The sequence below is a fragment of the Cetorhinus maximus genome, unplaced genomic scaffold, assembly GCF_964194155.1.
Source record: "Cetorhinus maximus unplaced genomic scaffold, sCetMax3.hap1.1 HAP1_SCAFFOLD_1557, whole genome shotgun sequence".
NCBI lineage: Eukaryota > Metazoa > Chordata > Chondrichthyes > Lamniformes > Cetorhinidae > Cetorhinus > Cetorhinus maximus.
Genome location: NW_027597497.1, coordinates 30,010 through 48,049, shown reverse-complemented (window position 1 = coordinate 48,049; position 18,040 = coordinate 30,010). Strand labels below are relative to the sequence as shown.

Here is an 18,040-nt window from a genome sequence, read left to right as displayed (position 1 = left end):
TTACGGTACACCAGAGAATTCACCCTGGGGAGAGACCGTTCACCTGTACGGAGTGTGGGAAGGGATTCACTCGATCATTCAACCTGCTGAGGCACCAACACGTTCACAAGTAACTACAGTGATTGGGATTTGCTGATAATCACATCCAGGACTGAACTATGTTCATTGGGGTCAGTTTCTGTTGATCTTCATAAACCCCAGCCCAGTTATAGGGGGCCATTTGTACTATTGAAGTGCTGTGTGTTAAATACAGTGTATTGAGTCTTTTTAGTACCTTTAACACAAGTTAGTTCCTTTTGAAGGTCTCTTCCTCTCCCCTGTCACCTCCATCCTCACCTCCAACAACAAGTGTGAGGAGCTCATGGAGCTTCTTTGTCACTAAGATTGAGACAATCTGATCAGCTGCCTCTGCTGCTTCCCTCACTTCCACTAGCCCACCGGGACTAAGATCCATCCTCTCGGGACAGGGGTGAATTGCATAGAATTTGCATCAGGAAGTGAATAAAATAGGTGCATTTCAGGGGAAAATGGATAGCTCTATGAGAAAGAAGGGAATAGATGATTACATTGGTAGATTTAGATGAGAAAAAATGGGAGGAGGCTCGAGTGGAGCGTAAACACCAGCATGGACTGATTGGGCTGAATGGCCTGGTTCTCTGCTGTATATCCCGTGAACTCCTGTGCAATCTAGTCTAAAACCAGGGTATTATCTGTCTGGAAACAGCATGGCATTAAACTGAAAACTAAAATCAAACTTTACCAGGCCATTGTCCTGACCACCCTGCTGTATGGAGCGGAATCCTGGGTCTGCTCTTGGAGCCACATCAAAGCTCTGGAACACTTCCAGCAAAGACACCCGAGGTCCATCCTGAGAATTAGATGGCAGGACAAAAATCACAAATAACGAGGTTCTCCATCACACTGGGTTCAACAGCTTGGAGACCACCCTCCAGAAAATTCAGCTCCGATGGCCAGGCCATGTTTCCCACATGGACAATCACAGAATTCCCAAGCTGATCTTCCATGGGGAACTGTCTCAGGGCAAACAACATCAAGGTGGTCAGCACAACCGATACAAGGACACCCTAAAAAAGAGCCTCACAAACTCCTGCATTGCAGACCGCCTCTCCTCGGAAAACACTGCAGTCAACCGGCCGAGTTCTGGTCTCTACATTATAGGAAGGATGTGATAGCACTGGAGAGGGTGCAGAGGAGATTTACCAAGATACTGCCCAGGCTGGAGGGTCTGAGCTATGAGGAAATATTGGATAGGCTGGGGTTGTATTCCCAAAAGCAGCGAAGGGGACCTGATAGAGGTGTATAAGATTATGAGAGGCATAGTTGGGTGGATAGGAAGGCACTTTTTCCATTAGTAGTGGGGTCAATAACCGGGGGGGGCATAGATTTAAGGTAAGAGGTAGAAGGCTAAGAGGGGAGTTCAGGAGAATTGTTTTTTCACCCAGAGGGTGGTGGGAGTCTAGAACTCACTACCTGAAAGGGTGGTTGAGTCAGAGACTCTTGTAACATTTTAGAAGTATTTAAATATTCACTTGCATTGCCTTAGCCTGCAGAGCTATGGGACAAGCGCTGGATAATGGGATTAGTGTAGTCAGAACTTTGTGAGCAGCGTGGACACAATGGGCCGAATGGCCTTCTGTGCTCTATGAGTGTATATATGGTGGGAAGCACTGAAGTTTGGTTCAGTGTGTTTCGAGGACCATCTACACCAAACTCAACATCCGAAGTGCCCAGAGGAAGGTCAGAGGTGGCACAGCGGCAGAAGTTAACCCAATCACCACCAACAACAATATGAACGGTCAGTTCTGTGGACGTCCATGTCGAACCCACACCGAACTCTTCAGTCAGGAGAGGACCCACAGGAAATGATTAAATCATTTACAGTTTGGGCACTCGAACAACGAGGAGTCTACCCCAACATTATCCCTGTTCTCTGGATCGGGGAAGTATACCCTGTCTGTATTACTGCGGTGCTGTTAATAAAGTCAGCGTGAGACAATCTGTTGTGAGCTTGATTATCTGGTCTCTGAATCCACAAGATTCATCATTTAGAGTCAACAAGATGAACAAGGAAACACATCACGGCCCAAAACACCAGCTCGATATTCCCAGGAGAAAGTCTGTTATCTGACACTTCGAATGGACAGAACAGAGAAAGATCCCAACTGTAAGAAACCCTCGAATCATTTGTAAATATCTTTCAAATGCTGAAAGATTCCAGCCGCTTAGATTTCCATCACATTGAAGTTAATGGAAGGTGAGAGCACGGTTATTCTAGAACTATAAAAAAAACACTAGTTAGAGCACAGCTAGAGTACTGAATCCAGTTGTAGTCAGCACATTACAGGAAAGATGTGATCACACTGGAGCAGGCGCAGAAGAGATTTACCTAGATGTTGGCAGGACTGGAGAATTTTAACTCTGAGGAAAGGTTGGAGAGGCTGGGGTTGTTTTCTTTGGGACAGGGGAGGAAGAGGGGAGATTTAATTGAGGTGTAAAAATTGTGAGGGTCCCAGATAGGAAGGACCCATTTCATTTACAGAGGTCAGAACCAAGAGGATAGAGATTTAAAGTAATTAGTGGAAGGATTAGAGGGGAGTTCAATAATGCTTTTATCCAGAGGGTGGTGGGTCTTGGAACTCACTGACTGAAAGGGTGGTGGAGGCAGAAATACACAGATTTAAGAAGTACTGGGATATACACTGGATGTTCTGTAACCTACAGGATTATGGACCAAGAGCTGGGAAGCGGGATTAGACTGGTTTGCTCATTTTCAGCCAGTACAGACATGATGGGCTGAATTGCCTCCTCTGTGCTACAATTTCTATGATTCTGTGGTGACAAGTGGTCCTCGTGTTTTTATCTGAGACAGGCCTCAGCCCAGTCATTTGCCCCTAGTGTCGATGTGATGATTCAAGCGAAGAGATGCCGGGTATCGGGAGCAGCAGGAACAATAAATAAAACCGAGGTGTCCGTAAATACTGATATAGTTCATTTGTATCTAGTTCCATTTTTATAAATTCTGCTGAATGTTGCCCTCAGCCAGTGTCAGGATATTGGATCAGAGCCACCATGGAAAATGAATTTGACACCGGTGAGATAGACAATGTCAACCGGATCCTCAGTATCTCTGTAACCTCCTCCAGCCCCACAACCCTTCCTGTAAATACAAGGTGTTGTTCTTGGATTACACTCTGAGATAGACAATGTAATTATATTTTAACCTTTATTCTTCAAGTATCTCTCTTCAGGCTGTTCTCAAGGTTGTGCAAGATGGAACCAAACAGTGATTTATTTGTACTTCTTGCAGTTTAGTTACTGTATTCACTGCTCACGATGTGATCTGCTCGACATTGGGAAGACCAAACACAGGTTGGGTGATCACTTTATGGAACAACCTCCGTTCAGTCTGTGAGCTTGACCCTGAGCTTCCGGTCACTGGTCATTTTAATTCTCCGCCCCACTCCCACTTATAATCTTCCACACTCAACATCGAGTTCAGCAGTTTCTACACCAACAGAGAGTTCTCAGGATCTGGAACATTCTACCTGAAAAGGTGCTGGAACCTGATTCTATCAGGAATTTTAAAAGGGAGTTGACAGGGATTTGGGATAGAGGAACTTACAGGGTTACAAACAGAAAGTGGGTATTTGGGACAAAACACAACTGCTCTTTCAAAGAGTCAGCACAAGCACAAAGGGTTGAATGGCCTCCTTCTGTGCTCTAAGTTTCAATGATTCTAGGAGTTGGCCATTTAGCCCGTCGAGTCTGTCCCACCGTGCAATCAGATCACGGCTGATCTGTGACCCTTTGTCTCCTGTCCCTTGATTTATACCTTGTGTTAGGAAGGATCTATCAATACCAGATTGAAACTGAACATTGATCAAGCATGAACTGCTAATTGAGGAAGAGAATTTCAAACTTCTCCCAACTTTACCTGGAGAAGATTTTCCTAATCTCACTCCTGAAAGTTCTGGCTCTAATTTTTAGACTATGTTCCTCAGTCCTGGATTCCCCAACCAATGGAAATAGTTCCCGTCTATCTACCACACCATTTCCAATTTATATCATGAAAACTTCGAGAAAATCCTCCTCAATCTTCTAAATTCCAGGGAATACAAACCTCACCGTGAGATGATATTGGCAGAATGAATAGGGTACTCAATGGTACAGTCCAAAAGGGTGTGTAGGGACTGGGGGACCTGGGGGTTGATGTGCATACACATTTGAAGGCGAAAGGACATATTGAGAGAGCAGATCGCAAAATATATGAGATCGTGGGCTTCATAAGCAGATTTAATGTGTATAAACGCAGGGAAAATAAGCTGACCCGTTATAAAGCTCTGGTTAGGTCACAACAGGAGTATTGCATCCAGTTCAGGTCGCCACACTTTAGGAAAGGGGTGAGGGTCCTTGAGAGGATGCGGAGGAGATTTACCAGAATGGTTCCAGGAAAAAGGGAATTCGGTTCCAAAGTGAGATTGGAGAAGCTGAAGTTGTTCTTCTTGGAGTTACAGAGTTGAGAGGAGATTGGATAGAGGTGAACAAGATTGTGACAGGTTCAGATAAGGTGGACAAAGAAAATGTTGTTTCCATCTGGTGATGGTACAAGGATTAGGGGGACACAGATTGAAGGTTATGGGCAATAGATACAGGACAAATGCAGGGAGGAATATTTTACACAACAAGTGGTAATAACCCAGAACTCACTGCCTACGAGGGGGCTGGAAGCAGACATGATAAATGCTTTAAAATTAAATTGGACCAGCATTTAAGAGAAATAAACATGCAGGGGGTTGAAGACACAGCGGGGCAATGAGACAGACTGGACAGCTCTACAGAGAGCTGGCATTGACTCAATGGGCTGAATGGCCTCTTTCTGTGCTGTAATTACTCTGATGCATTTGTTTGACCACTCCTCATAATTTAACCCTTGGAGTCCAGTTGTTATTCAGGTACATCTGCACTGCTCTCCCACTAAGGCCAATATAGTCTATCCTTCCTAAAGTGTGATGCCCGGAACTGAACACAGTATTCCTGTCCTGATGAAAGGTCATGTTGACTCGAAACATTAACTCTGTTTCTCTCCACAGATGCTGCCAGGCCTGCTGAGTACTTCCAGCATTTTTTATTTTTATTACAGTGGTTCATGTGCAGTCTAACCAGGATTTTGAAAATGTTGGTGCTTTTTCCACAAACAGAACAAAACTTTTTCCTTCCACAATCAAAGTCCGATGATATTCAGGTCCTGAGGAATCGAGTGACTCTGTCAGATCTTGATGTGAAGTTTGGTTTGAGTTTCCCCGTCTCCAAATCCGTCCCATTGAAAATCCTGTACAAAGGAGATTATAAAAAACATCCCCGTCAGTCCAGGATAGAAATTAAGAGACAAACATTTCTCTGGGTTGGAGTTTGCTGTGTGTAAATCCTCCCCTTCTAACCCCCTGTAAAAGGAGTTTCCAAACACTGGGTGTAAACTGGGCTCCGGGAGTTTGTAATCCGGGTTTGGAGTCCTACACCGGGTGTTTGTGAATCCTCCCAGTCCACCCTCCGGCTCCATTCCTCTCCTGCACTCGGCCCTTTCTCACCCGCTGGACTTTCAACCCGACCGCCTTCATCCCGATCCCCACCCGTGCTGCGCATGCTCCAATTCATACCCGGCCACGCCCCTCATTCACTCCGATTGGTCGGAGGAACAGCCGCTCCCGCTGGTCCTCCAGGCCCGCCCCCTGTTCCTATTGGTCTGGAGCTGCCGTCAATCATTGTGAGCTGGAGCATGTGTAGAGCGTGAACACAGACGTGAGGAGAACTGGAGCGAGCGGATTTAAAATGCGGGATTTACAAAGATCGAGTGCGGACTGAGAGCTGGAAAAAAAACCGGTTAGCATTGATAGGGCAGGCGGGTGAGTTGGGAGGCTTTATGAATTCACGGTCTCTGTCCTAAACCCTCAATAAGGAACCATTCTCCCAAACACAGATTAGGCCATTTCTCCGGAAGTAGGCCCGAGTTAACGGGGCAAGGAGCAGCAGAGAGCACGTGCGGTCACTATCTTTATAGGGGCAAGGAGCAGTAGAGCGCATGTGCGGTCACCATCTTTATAGGGGGCAAGGAGCTGCAGAGCGCATGTGCGGTCACCATCTTTATAGGGAGCGAGGAGCTGCAGAGCGCATGAGCGGTTACCATCTTTATAGGGGGCAAGAAGCAGCAGAGCGCATGTGCGGTCACCATCTTTATAGGGGGCAATGTCCAACAGGCAGCATGCGTGGTCGCTATCTTTACAGAGGCTGCAGGCCCGGATGAATGACCCGCAGGAAGGACAATAAATCAGAGATAGAGTTTGGTGTGAAATCAATGGGTTGTTGTAAAACAGGAGATCAGGGTAAGTCAGAACCAACAACAACTTCTATTAACATCATAAATCACCCCAGTGAGCTTCACAGGAAAATTATAAAATAAAGTATAACATTCAGACACAGAAGGAGGTGACCAAAATACTTAAATAGTCGCTTGTTTGTGCAGAATTTGATTATTAACGAAAAAAGAGACAAGCTGTCAAAGCTTTTCCTGTTGCACTCACCAGGACAGACGCAAGAATCCCAAATTTCAAAGGGAACCAAAAGTTATACTGCACGAGAAAAGGGTGCTGATTGGTTGGCCCGTCGGCTCTGATTGGTTGTTGCCATGGACAATACAGCCAGGAGCTGTAATCCACTCTGCTTTTGTTTAATTCCACAAAAGACCCCATGCCTGGACTTGTTCCTTCCGCCTGCAGAGGACAGGTCTAGCAAGTGTAAGTGAGCCACATTACTAGCCTGACTGATAATTTTTGAGATTTGGTATTCTTCCCTCTATCCTGATGAGTACAAGATAAAATGTTTTAACAGAATGTCTTTTTTTATTAATACTCAATTGTCTTAAAGGGGGAAAGTGTGGTAGACAGAGGGAGAGAATCTCAGAGCTTGGGGTCGAGGGAACTGAAGGCACGGACACTAATGGTGGAACATTTAAAACAGGGAATGCTAGAATTAGAGCAGTGCAGATATCATAGAGGGTTGTGGGTCTGCAGGAGCCACAGAGAGGAGGCCATTGGGGGATTTGAAAACAAGGATGAGAATTTTAATATCAAGTTGCTGCTTGAACGGGAGCCAAGGAAGGTCAGGGAATGGGCCTAGCTGTGAGTGAAGACACAGACAGCAGAAATATGGATGTCTTCAAGGTTACAGAGGTTAGAATGTGGGAGTCCAGCCAGGTGTGTGTTGGAATGGTCCAGTCTGGAGGTAAACATGGCAGTGATAAGGGTTTCAGCAGCAGATGAGACACTCCTGAGACAGGAGTGAGGTCGAGTGATATTACGGAGGTGGAAACAGGTGATCTTAGTGATGGCACAGACATGAGGTCAGCAGCTCATTTCGAGATCAAATGTAACACCGAGGTTGTGAACAGACTGGTTTAATCTCAGACTGTTCCCAGGGAGAGGGATGGAGTTGGTATCTGGGAAATGGAGATTGGAGCAGGGACTGAAAACAGTGTCTTCAGTCTTCTCAGTATTTAATTGGAGTTAATTAGTCATCAGGAAGAGAAGCAGGAACCAGAATGGGCCATGAGACTGATCCCAGGTTTAACTCAGTTAGAGAGGGAGAGAAGGAAGGAAGGAAACTCTGGGACATTGGGAGAAATCACCTTCATAATCGCTCATTAAATCTCCACACAGTAAGTTTTGGACACAAGGTTAACATCTGCTATTCTGTATGGACGGTCAGGGGGTTTCAGATTAATGTTTTGTCACGAGTAATCACTGAAGTGAATGATCAGACATATTGTCAACTCCAGTTGGAGAAATTTGTTAAAAAGATACAGAAATAATTGTCCAAAACTCTGTCTGGATTTCAGCACAGGGAGGAGGGAAAGTGTGTGGGACGGGGATTTGCAGCTTTCGGGGAACAAAAGAGGAAAAAATGTTCCATAGAAACTAGAATTGTCTGCTGTGAATTTATATCCTGTTCTTAAAGTGATGGCCTTTGTAAACTCCTTTTACAGATAATTATAAGGGGAGGATTTTCAGGCAGGAAACCCAAACCAAACATCACATCAAGATCTGACAGAGTCACTCGATTCGTCAGGACCTGAATATTATCACCTTTGAATGTGGACGGAGAAACGTTTGTCTGTTCTGTCTGTAGGGAAAGATTTCAAATATCAGTGTGACTGTAAAAGCACCGAGACACACACACACCCGAGTGAGAGTGTCCCACTGCACTGACTGGAAAGAGCTTTAACCAGTTATAAAGCCTGAAATAACATCACACCATTCACAGTGGGGAGAAACTGTACACGTGTTCTCTGTGTGGATGAGACTTCAACTGATCATCAAACTTAGAGAGACACAGGGACACCTCGACCATGGAGAAACCGTGGAAATGTAAGGACTGTGGGAAAGGATTCAATTATCCATCCAAACTGGAAACCCATCGACGCAGTCACACTGGGGAAAGGCCATTCACCTGCTCCGAGTGTGGGAAAGGATTCAAGCAGTTACCCCACCTGCTGACACACCAGCGAGTTCACACTGGAGAGAGACCATTCACCTGCTCCGAGTGTGGGAAGAGATGTACTCAGTTATCCACCCTGCTGACACACCAACGAATTCACACAGAGGAAAGACCATTCACCTGCTCCGAGTGTGGGAAGGGATTCACTCGGTCATCATACCTGCTGACACACCAGCTCGTTCACACTGGAGAGAGACCATTCACCTGCACGGTATGTGGGAAAGGATTCACTGGGTCCCCTGACCTGCTGAAGCACCAGCGAATACACACTGAGGAGAGGCCATTCAGTTGTACTTCCTGTGGAAAGAGATTCAGGACTTCATCGAACCTCAAAGTGCACCAGCGAATTCACACTGGAGAGAGGCCTTTCACCTGCTCCAAGTGTGGGAAGGGATTCATTCAGTCATCCCACCTGCTGAAACACCAGCGAATTCACACTGGAGAAAGACCATTCACCTGCTCTGAGTGTGGGAAGAAATTCACTCTGTTATCTAACCTGCTGAGACACCAGCGAATTCACACTGGAGAGAGACCATTCACCTGCTCTGAGTGTGGGAAGAAATTCACTCTGTTATCCACCCTGCTGAAACACCAGCGAATTCACACAAGGACAGGCCATTCCGCTGCACTTCCTGTGTAGAGATTCAGCCTTCTTTCCACCTCAGTGTACACCAGTGAATTCACATTGGAGAGAGAGCGTTCACCTGCTCCGAGTGTGGAAAGGGATTCACTCATTTATCCAACTTGTTGACACACTAGCGACTTCACACTGGGGAGAGTCTGTTCACCTTCTCCGAATGTGGGTAGGGATTCACTTAGTCATCCCACCTGCTCAGACACCAGCGAGTTCACAAGTGACAGCAGGGGTTGGATTCTGCTGTTATTGCTGCTGTTAATCACATCCAGAACTGAACTGTGTTCATTCTGACAGTTTTGGTTTGTTTCTATTGCTGTTCATAATCCCTGTAACTGGGCTGAAGTTTAATATCTTGATGTCTGTTAAATAAATCAGCTTTGTTTCAAACTCTCAGAATGTCGAGTCCTTGATTTCTCCAGGATAAGAGGAGACTGATTGATGTCCTGTTCCTAATGGCTCCATTTTTGGATCTTTTCTCCTCTCTTAACTCTAGATTCTTTCAGTTCTCAGACCTTTGGTTACTCTCATGGATACGTCCCACCTCCCCACACCTCCCAGAGTGCCTTGGGATCCAGGGAAGTATCAGTGTTAAAACCAGAAAATGCTGCAAATAACCGATACTTTTCCAAGTGCCAATTGATTTTCTCCCAGATTATTGTCTCCAGCCTTTCCCCACAACTGATATGAAGCTGATTGTCCTGGAATTGCTGTGTTTTTGAACAGGGGTGTAACATTTACAATCTGTCAGTCCTTTGTCACCACTACTATATAAGGAGGATTGGAAGATTGTGACCAGAGTCTCCACAAGTTCCATGTGAAGGATGCTGTCTCTGACAGTGCAGCAGTCCCTCAGTGTCACCCTGGAGTGTCAGCCTAGATAATGTGCTCAGGTTTATTAATATTTCCTCTTGTTATTGATGTGGGTCATTAAGAAACAATGGACTCTTATGATGTCATCCAGTCCCAGTGCGATGATGTCATCCAGTCCCAGTGCGATGATGTCATGAAGACTATTCAATACCAGCGGAGCCTTAGTGGTGAAAACAGTTTTGTTCGAGATGGCAGCAAATCCATTACTGATAGATGTGGATTATGAAGCTGAGCAACACGTACAGTATATATCCCGTCTCCTGACACTCTGCCCCCACCTCTCGACACACTGCCCCCATCTCCCGACACTCTGCCACCATCTCCCGACACTCTGCCCCATCTCCCGACACTCTGCCCCCATCTCCCAACACTCTGCCCCATCTCCCAACACTCTGCCCCATCTCCCGACACTCTGCCCCCATCTCCCGAGCAGCCTGTCTCTACCTCTGCTGAACCCTCACAGGATGCACCAAGTTGAAACCAGAGGAAAGGACTGGGTGAGAAATTGTAATTCACCAAGGGTGTGAACATGGGGGTTTGACAAAATATTAAGTTTCCTGTTTTTAAACAATGAAACTTAAAACGCATTGATTGGAACCACTTCCAGCTCTTGTCCATTCTGACATCCCGTGGGTCAGCTCACCCTCTCACTGGGTTCATGCTGAATGTTAATCCAGGCTGGGAGCCATTGGGTGGATGGGCAATGGGTGGATGAGTGGCTGAAGGAATGTTCAGTTCACAGGGAGGGGGATGGTGGAGGGGGGTTGGTGCTGGTGGTGGGAAGTGTTCATTCTGAAGGAGTCCCACCTGAAACAGTGACCATTAACTTATCACTTTCTAATGGTGATTGACCTGCTGTTTATTTCCCCAGGTTTGTTCTGTTCAGTATTTCAGTATTTATATATTTTTTATCTTTGCTATAACATATTTTTCTCTTACACTGAAATACAGAGAATTTCAATTATGTTAATGTCAATCCCCATCGAGTGCACAGGAGGACTCAGCTGGTCCAAACTTTTTATGGTATCAATAAACAAAAATTCTACAAGATGTTTATTTGGGGAATTTATTTCTCTGAGACCCGGGACGGTCAAACTATGTCCCAAAGTTCAGATTTGGGCCTTGAGCCTGGGCTATGGGGCCCACATACATGGAGCACCATTACCGGATGTCCTTCATCCCCGATTTTAATCACTCCAGCCTTCAGCTGCCTGGACCCTAAGCTGTGGAATTTCCACCCTAAACCTCTCCACCTTTCTCATTCACTTTTCCCCTTTCAGACACTCCTTATAACTGACCTCCTTGACCAAGCAGTTGGTCATCTGACCTAATATGTCCTTATGCCCCTGTGAATGTTCTTGGGACAATTAGAAGCTCGATATAAATATAAGTTGTTGCATTTGTTGATGTATTTCAGTCAGACCTGATCACTTATTGAGTCTGGATCAATGTAACTCAGATAGACACAGCTTGTGTCATAAAAACAAAAAACTACTGCGGATGCTGGAAATCCAAAACAAAAACAGAATTACCTGGAAAAACTCAGCAGGTCTGGCAGCATCGGTGGAGAAGAAAAGAGTCGACGTGGACCCGAAACGTCGACTCTTTTCTTCTCCACCGATGCTGCCAGACCTGCTGAGTTTTTCCAGATAATTCTGTTTTTGTTTACAGCTTGTGTCATAGTTCAGTGAGATCTGATCACTTCCTGAGTGAGAGAGTCTGTATCAATGTAACTCAGATAGACACAGCTTGTTGGAACAGACCTGGGGAGAAACAGGCTCTGAATTAATCACTGGATTTTCTGTTCTCCACAGTTGGGAAAAAATGATTCTTTCCAAATATCCAAATGACGAATCAAGTCATTAAAGATGATTTGTTGTTTTGAGTTGAATTATTTGGTAGAATTAGAGTGAAGGAGTGGGATTGACCCACAGCCTGAGTCACCACTTTAAGGACAGGAAGAGAGAGAATCTGGAGAGGAGAAAAGAATTAGTAGGAGGCCAGACACTGAATCTGGAACAATGAGCAGAGAGGGGGAGGAATGTGTGGGACAGGGATTTATAGATTTGGGGGAATGAAAGGAGAAAGAATATTCCATGGAAACAGGAATTGTGTGTTCTGAATTTCTAACCGGTACTGACAGTGATGACTTTTGTAAACTGTGTTTACAGGGGATTAGAGGGAGAGGATTTTCAGATGGGGAAACTCAAACCAAAAATTTCGACAAGATCTTATAGAATCACTGAATTCATACATGACCAGCCTTTGATTATGGAAGGAGAAATGTTTGTCTGTTCTGTCTGTGGGGAAGATTCACATCATAATTTGACTGGAAACTCACCAAGACACATACACCCGAGTCAGAACATATGTTGGGGTCAAACCTGACAACACTTGTGCAAAAAATCTGGTTTAGTCTCAGACAGTTGCCAGGGAGAGGAATGGAGTTGGTATCTAGAGAATGAAAACAATGGCTTCGGTCTTCCCAATATTTAATTGGAGGAAATTTCTGCACATCCACCATTGAATATCAGACAAACAATCTGATAATTTAATAAAAGTGGAGAAGTGGAGAGAGGTGGTGGTGAGGTAGAGCTGGGCACTGTCAGTGTACATGTGATAAATAACACTGTGTTTTCAGATGATGTCGCTGTGGGGAGCATGTTGATGAGAAATAAGAGGAGGCCAAGGCTGGATCCTTTGGGGACACCTAGAGGTAACTGTGGGAGTGGGAAGGGAAGACATTACAAGTGATTCACTGACGATGGTTAGACAGAGAAGAATGGAACCAGGAGAGAGCAGCCCCACACAGCTGGACGACAGTGGAGAGGTGTTGGAGCAGAATGATGTGGTCAATCTTGTCAAAGGCTGCAGACACCTTGAAAAGGATGAGAAGGGATAGTTTACCTTTGTCCCAGTCACATAGGATGTCATTAGTGGCTTTGATCAGAGCTGTTTCAGTACAGTGGCAGGGGCAGAAACCTGATTGGAGGGATTCAGACAGGGAGTTCTGGGAAACATGGGCATGGATTTGGGAGGTGTGAATATGTTTGAGGAGTTTGGAGAGGAAAGGAAGGTAGGAGATGGGACAGCAGTTTGCAAGGACAAGGCCAAAGGTTTGTTTATTGACGAGGGGTTGATGATGTCAGATTTGAAAGAGAGAGGGACAGTAACTGAAGAGACATTGACAATCTCAGCGAACATGGGGAAGTTGGGTGACCAGCAGTTTAGTGAGAATAGGGTCAATGGAACAGGAGGTGGGTCTCATGGACAAGATGAGCACTAAGGTGGCATGAGAGGAGATGGGGGAGAAACTGGAGAAAGATGTGGGTTCAGGGCTCGGACAAGAGGGATCTTTAGAGACAGTTTGTCCTGGTGGGCTCGTGGAAGGGAGGGAAGCAGCAGAGACAGCTGATCAGATTGTCTCAATCTTAGTGACAAAGAAGCTCCATGAGCTCCTCACACTTGTTGTTGGAGGTGAGGATGGAGAAGACAGGGGAGAGAGAGAGAGCCCTTCAAAAGGAACTAATTTGTCTGTTAAACACAGAGCTGATTTATTTGACTTTATTCAGAATATTAACAGCTATAACTGGGTTGCAGTTTATTAACATTAGTGGAAACAGATCCCAATCAACATGGTTCAGTCCAGGATGTGATTAACAGCAAAATCCATTCACTGTTGTCACTTGTGAACTCGCTGGTGTGTCAGCAGGTGGGATAACTGAGTAAATCCCTTCCCACACTCGGGGCAGGTGAACGGTCTCTCTCCGCTGTGAACTCGCTGGTGTGCAGTGAGTTGAGATGACCGCCTGAACCCAGTCCCGCAGTGAGAGCACCTGATTGGTCTCTCGTCAGTGTGAACACATCGATGGGACATCAGTTCCCCGAAGCTTTTATAGCACATTATGCAGTCTGAGCATTTGAACGGTCTCTCCCCAGTGTGAATTCGCTAGTGTTTCAGCAGGTTAGTTGACTGAGTGAATCCCTCCCCACACACTGAGCAGGTGAATGGTCTCTCCCCAGTGTGAACTCGCTGGTGTGCCAGCAGGTCAGATGTCTGACTGAATCCTTTCCCACACGTGGAGCAGGTGAACGGTCTCTCCACAGTGTGAAGTCACTCATGTTTCAGCGAGTTGAATGGCTGAGTGAATCCCTTCCCACACACGGAGCAGGTAAATGGTTTCTCCCCAGTGTGAACTCGCCGGTGTGTCAGCAGATGGGATGAACAATTGAATCCTTTCCCACACATGGAGCAGGTGAATGGTCTCTCTCCGGTGTGACTGTGCCGATGAGTTTCCAGTTCAAACGGATATTTGAATCCCTTACCACAGTCCCCACATTTCCATGGTTTCTCCCTGTTGTCCCTGCATTTATGTTTTGACAGAGCAGATGATCGGCTGAAGCCTCGTCCACACACAGAACACGTGTACGGTTTCTCCCCACTGTGAACGGTGCTTTTTCCTTCCATGTTCAAAATCTGATGATATTCAGGTTATGATAAATAGGGCGACTCCGTCAGATCCTGATGTGATATTTGGTTTCAGTTTCCCGACTTCAAATCCTCCCCTTCTAATACCCTGTGGAATTGATTTAAAACAGAAAAAAGGGAGTGAGAGAGAACCCACAAAAACACAAAGGCAGGTTGTGAAACTGAGCTGAATGAATCTGGGAATTTGTGGGGCCGGCACGAGGAAAAAGTGACCATGAAAACTGCTGGATTGTCATAAAAACCCAACTGGTTAACTAATGTCCTTCAGGGAAGGGAACCTGCCACCCAGTCTGGGCCAACACAAGACTCTGGTGTCAAAAATAAAACAAGTGTTAGGGGCAGCAGGAGACCACATGGCCCTTCGAGCCTGCTCCACCATTCAATACGATCGTGGCTGATCTTGGGCTTCATCTCCACTTTCCCGCCCACTCCCCATATCCCTCGACTCCCTGAGAGTTCAAAAATCTCTCCATCACAGCCTGAAATATATTCAATGATGGAGCATCCACAACTCGCTGGTCTGGAGAATTCTATGTGACAGGAGGAGAAAAGGAGAGAGAGGGAAAGTCAGAGAGAGGAGTGAGAGAGGCAGGGGGTGAGGAGAGGTCTTTTCATAGACCTACAAATAGACCAGAACTTTGACAGAATCTCCCAAACCTTCAACCTCTACCCATGAGAAGGACCAGGGTAGCAGGTCTATGTGAACACCATCACCTCCAAGTTCCCCTCCAAGTCACACACCATCCTGACTTGTCTGACATCCAGTACTGGATGAACAGAAATTTCCTCCATTTAAATATTGGGAAGATTGAAGCCATTGTCTTCAGTCCCCACTACAAACTCCACTCCCGAGACACCGACTACATCCCTCTCCCTGACAACTGTCTGAGACTGAACCAGACTGTTCACAACCATGATGAAATATTTCACCCCAAGATGAGCTTCCAACCACATATCCACATCATCACCAAGACCGCCTATTTCCACCTCAGTAACATCGCCTGACTCCACCCCTTATTTTCAAATTCCTGCATGGCTGCTCCCTATTGCTGGAATCTCCTCCAGCATCACAACCCTCGGAGATATCTGCGCTCCTCTAATTTGGCCTACTCAGCGTTCTTGATTTCTATTGTTCCACATTCGTGCCCATTCTGTCACTTTCCAAGGCTCCAAGCTCTGGAATTCACTCCCTAAACCTCTCCCATTCTCTACCTCATTTTCCTCCTTTAATTTACTCTGTAAAACCCACTTCTTTGACCAAACGCTTGATCACCTGCCCTAATATCTCCTCATGTGGCTCAGTGCTTTGTAACATTTCTGTGAAATGTCTTGGAATATTGTCTTACATTAAAAGTGCTTTATAAATACAAATTGTTGTTGTTGACTTGGACATATATCACTTTTCCTTGATCATCACTGGGTGAATAACCTTTAACTCCTTACCTAACAGCATTGTGGGAGCACCTTCACCACACCGACTGCAGCGGTTCAAGAAGGTCAAACATCATCTTCTCCACAGTCAACTGGGGACTGGCAATATTTGCTGGTATCTGTGGAGAGGGAAACAGAGTAAACATTTCAGGGTTCGCAGAATGATTTACAGGGAGTAAAAAAGCTGCAGAATTTGATGATAAATATAAGCTCAGAAGTGGAATAGAAATGGACTATAGGGCAAGAAAAACAATGCTTGACTATGAAAGATACTGTGGGAAGATAAAGCTGGGAAGCCAGCAGCACATGTTCGGTGGATGGGCAGCAGTGGAAACCTCATTGAGAGACGGTCAGCAGAAGTAACAATAAAATACTAAACATAACTCAAATAGATCCATTATTAGAGACAGAGGAAGGTGGACTATGGTAGAGAGGTGATCAGGGAGGGCAGAGATGAAACAAAGCAATGGATGGACATGGATTCAGATCCTCAGTAAAGGAGCCACACCAGTCCCAGAGACTTGGAACCTCTCACAGAAAACAGAGCACAACACTAAAAGCTCTAAATTGTAGATGGATAGTAAAAAATACTCACCTCTGAAACAATTCACCATTTTCAAATTTAAACTCTCCTGCTGGATTCTGCAGCTGGAAAGATATCAGAAGCACCGGAGTCAGAGAAAAATCTCCCACTTGAGGAAATACCCGGGGAGCGGGGTGATGTGACAGTGTAATTGTTGATGTCTGATGATGTCACAGTGTAACTGTCGATGTGTGATGATGTCACACACACGGACACAGAATATCTGGGTCTGTGCAAACCAGTGATCACCACACATTATGAAGGATGTGAGGGTCCTTGAGAGGGGACAGAGGAGATTTATCAGAATGGGTCGAGGGATGAGGGGTTTTAATTGTAAGATTAAATTCAAGAAACTGAGGTTGTTTTCCAAGGAGTAAAGGAGCTTGAGGGGAGATTTGATAGAGGTGTACAGGATTATAAAGGTAGTTAAATAAAAGCTGTTCCCATTAGCTGATTATGAAAGGATTAAGGGACAGAGATTTAAGATTTTAGATAAGATCCACAATGTGAGGAAGAGATTTTTTACTCAGTAACTGAAAATGACATCAATGCTTACATTCAAAGGCTGGTGCTATTCAGGTCCTGGCGAATCAAGAGACTTTCAGATTTTGACATGATGTTTGGTTTCAGTTTCTCATCTCCATCAAGTATCTCTTGAGTTCCTCCTCTTCTAACATGTAAATGAAATTCAAAAAATCCATCACGGTCAATCCAGGATTGAAATTCAGAAAGAACAAACGTTTCTTTTGGTTTGAGTTTACTGTGTGTAAATCCTCCCCTTCCCACCCCCTGTAAAAGGAGTTTCCAAAATCCATCCCTGTCAGTCCGGGATAGAAATACACAACATTCCCTCCTCCTGCTATCTGGACCAGGATGACCGCGCATGCGCCCTGCAGCACATTGCCCCCTAAAAAGATGGCGGCCGCTGCCCCGGGCCTGGCGAAGGGAAAAATCCAGAATTTTTCGGCCCGTTTTCTGCAAACACAAGACCAGTACCTTGTTATTTGGGGTCTGTGGCCTGCACTGTGTTTTAATGAAGCCTCCCTGCCCACACCGCTGGCTCCATTCCTCCTCACACACCCACTAACTCTGTTAGTTTGCTCCACTCCACATTCTCTCTAACGCTCTGAGCAGCTTCAGTCATAGACCAGCACTGCGCATGCTCATGGATCCGACCGCAATGCGCATGCCCCACCACACTCAGCACTGCGCATGCGAATGGCGCTGCTGTTGTGAAGATAGGGCACATTCTGCCCCGCAGCGAATGCTGGGTGGCGGCTCTGCCATTGAAAGATCACGTTGTAGAACAGAAACCTCTGTCCTGTAATCAGAATTCGATGGGTGCCATAGGGGCAAGACATAAAATTGTTGAATCAATGATACAGCAGCCAAATTGCTCCGGGGTCCACCGCAATTCTCACCTGGATGCAGAACAAACCCCAACAGTTAGATCTGAACTCAG

The 18,040-nt window shown here is 45.6% G+C and overlaps 1 pseudogene; it reads right to left on the bottom strand.

The window, feature by feature from the left end:
* LOC144676381 (uncharacterized) overlaps window positions 1-18,040 on the bottom strand; it is a 61,309-nt pseudogene that overhangs the window by 28,556 nt on the left and 14,713 nt on the right.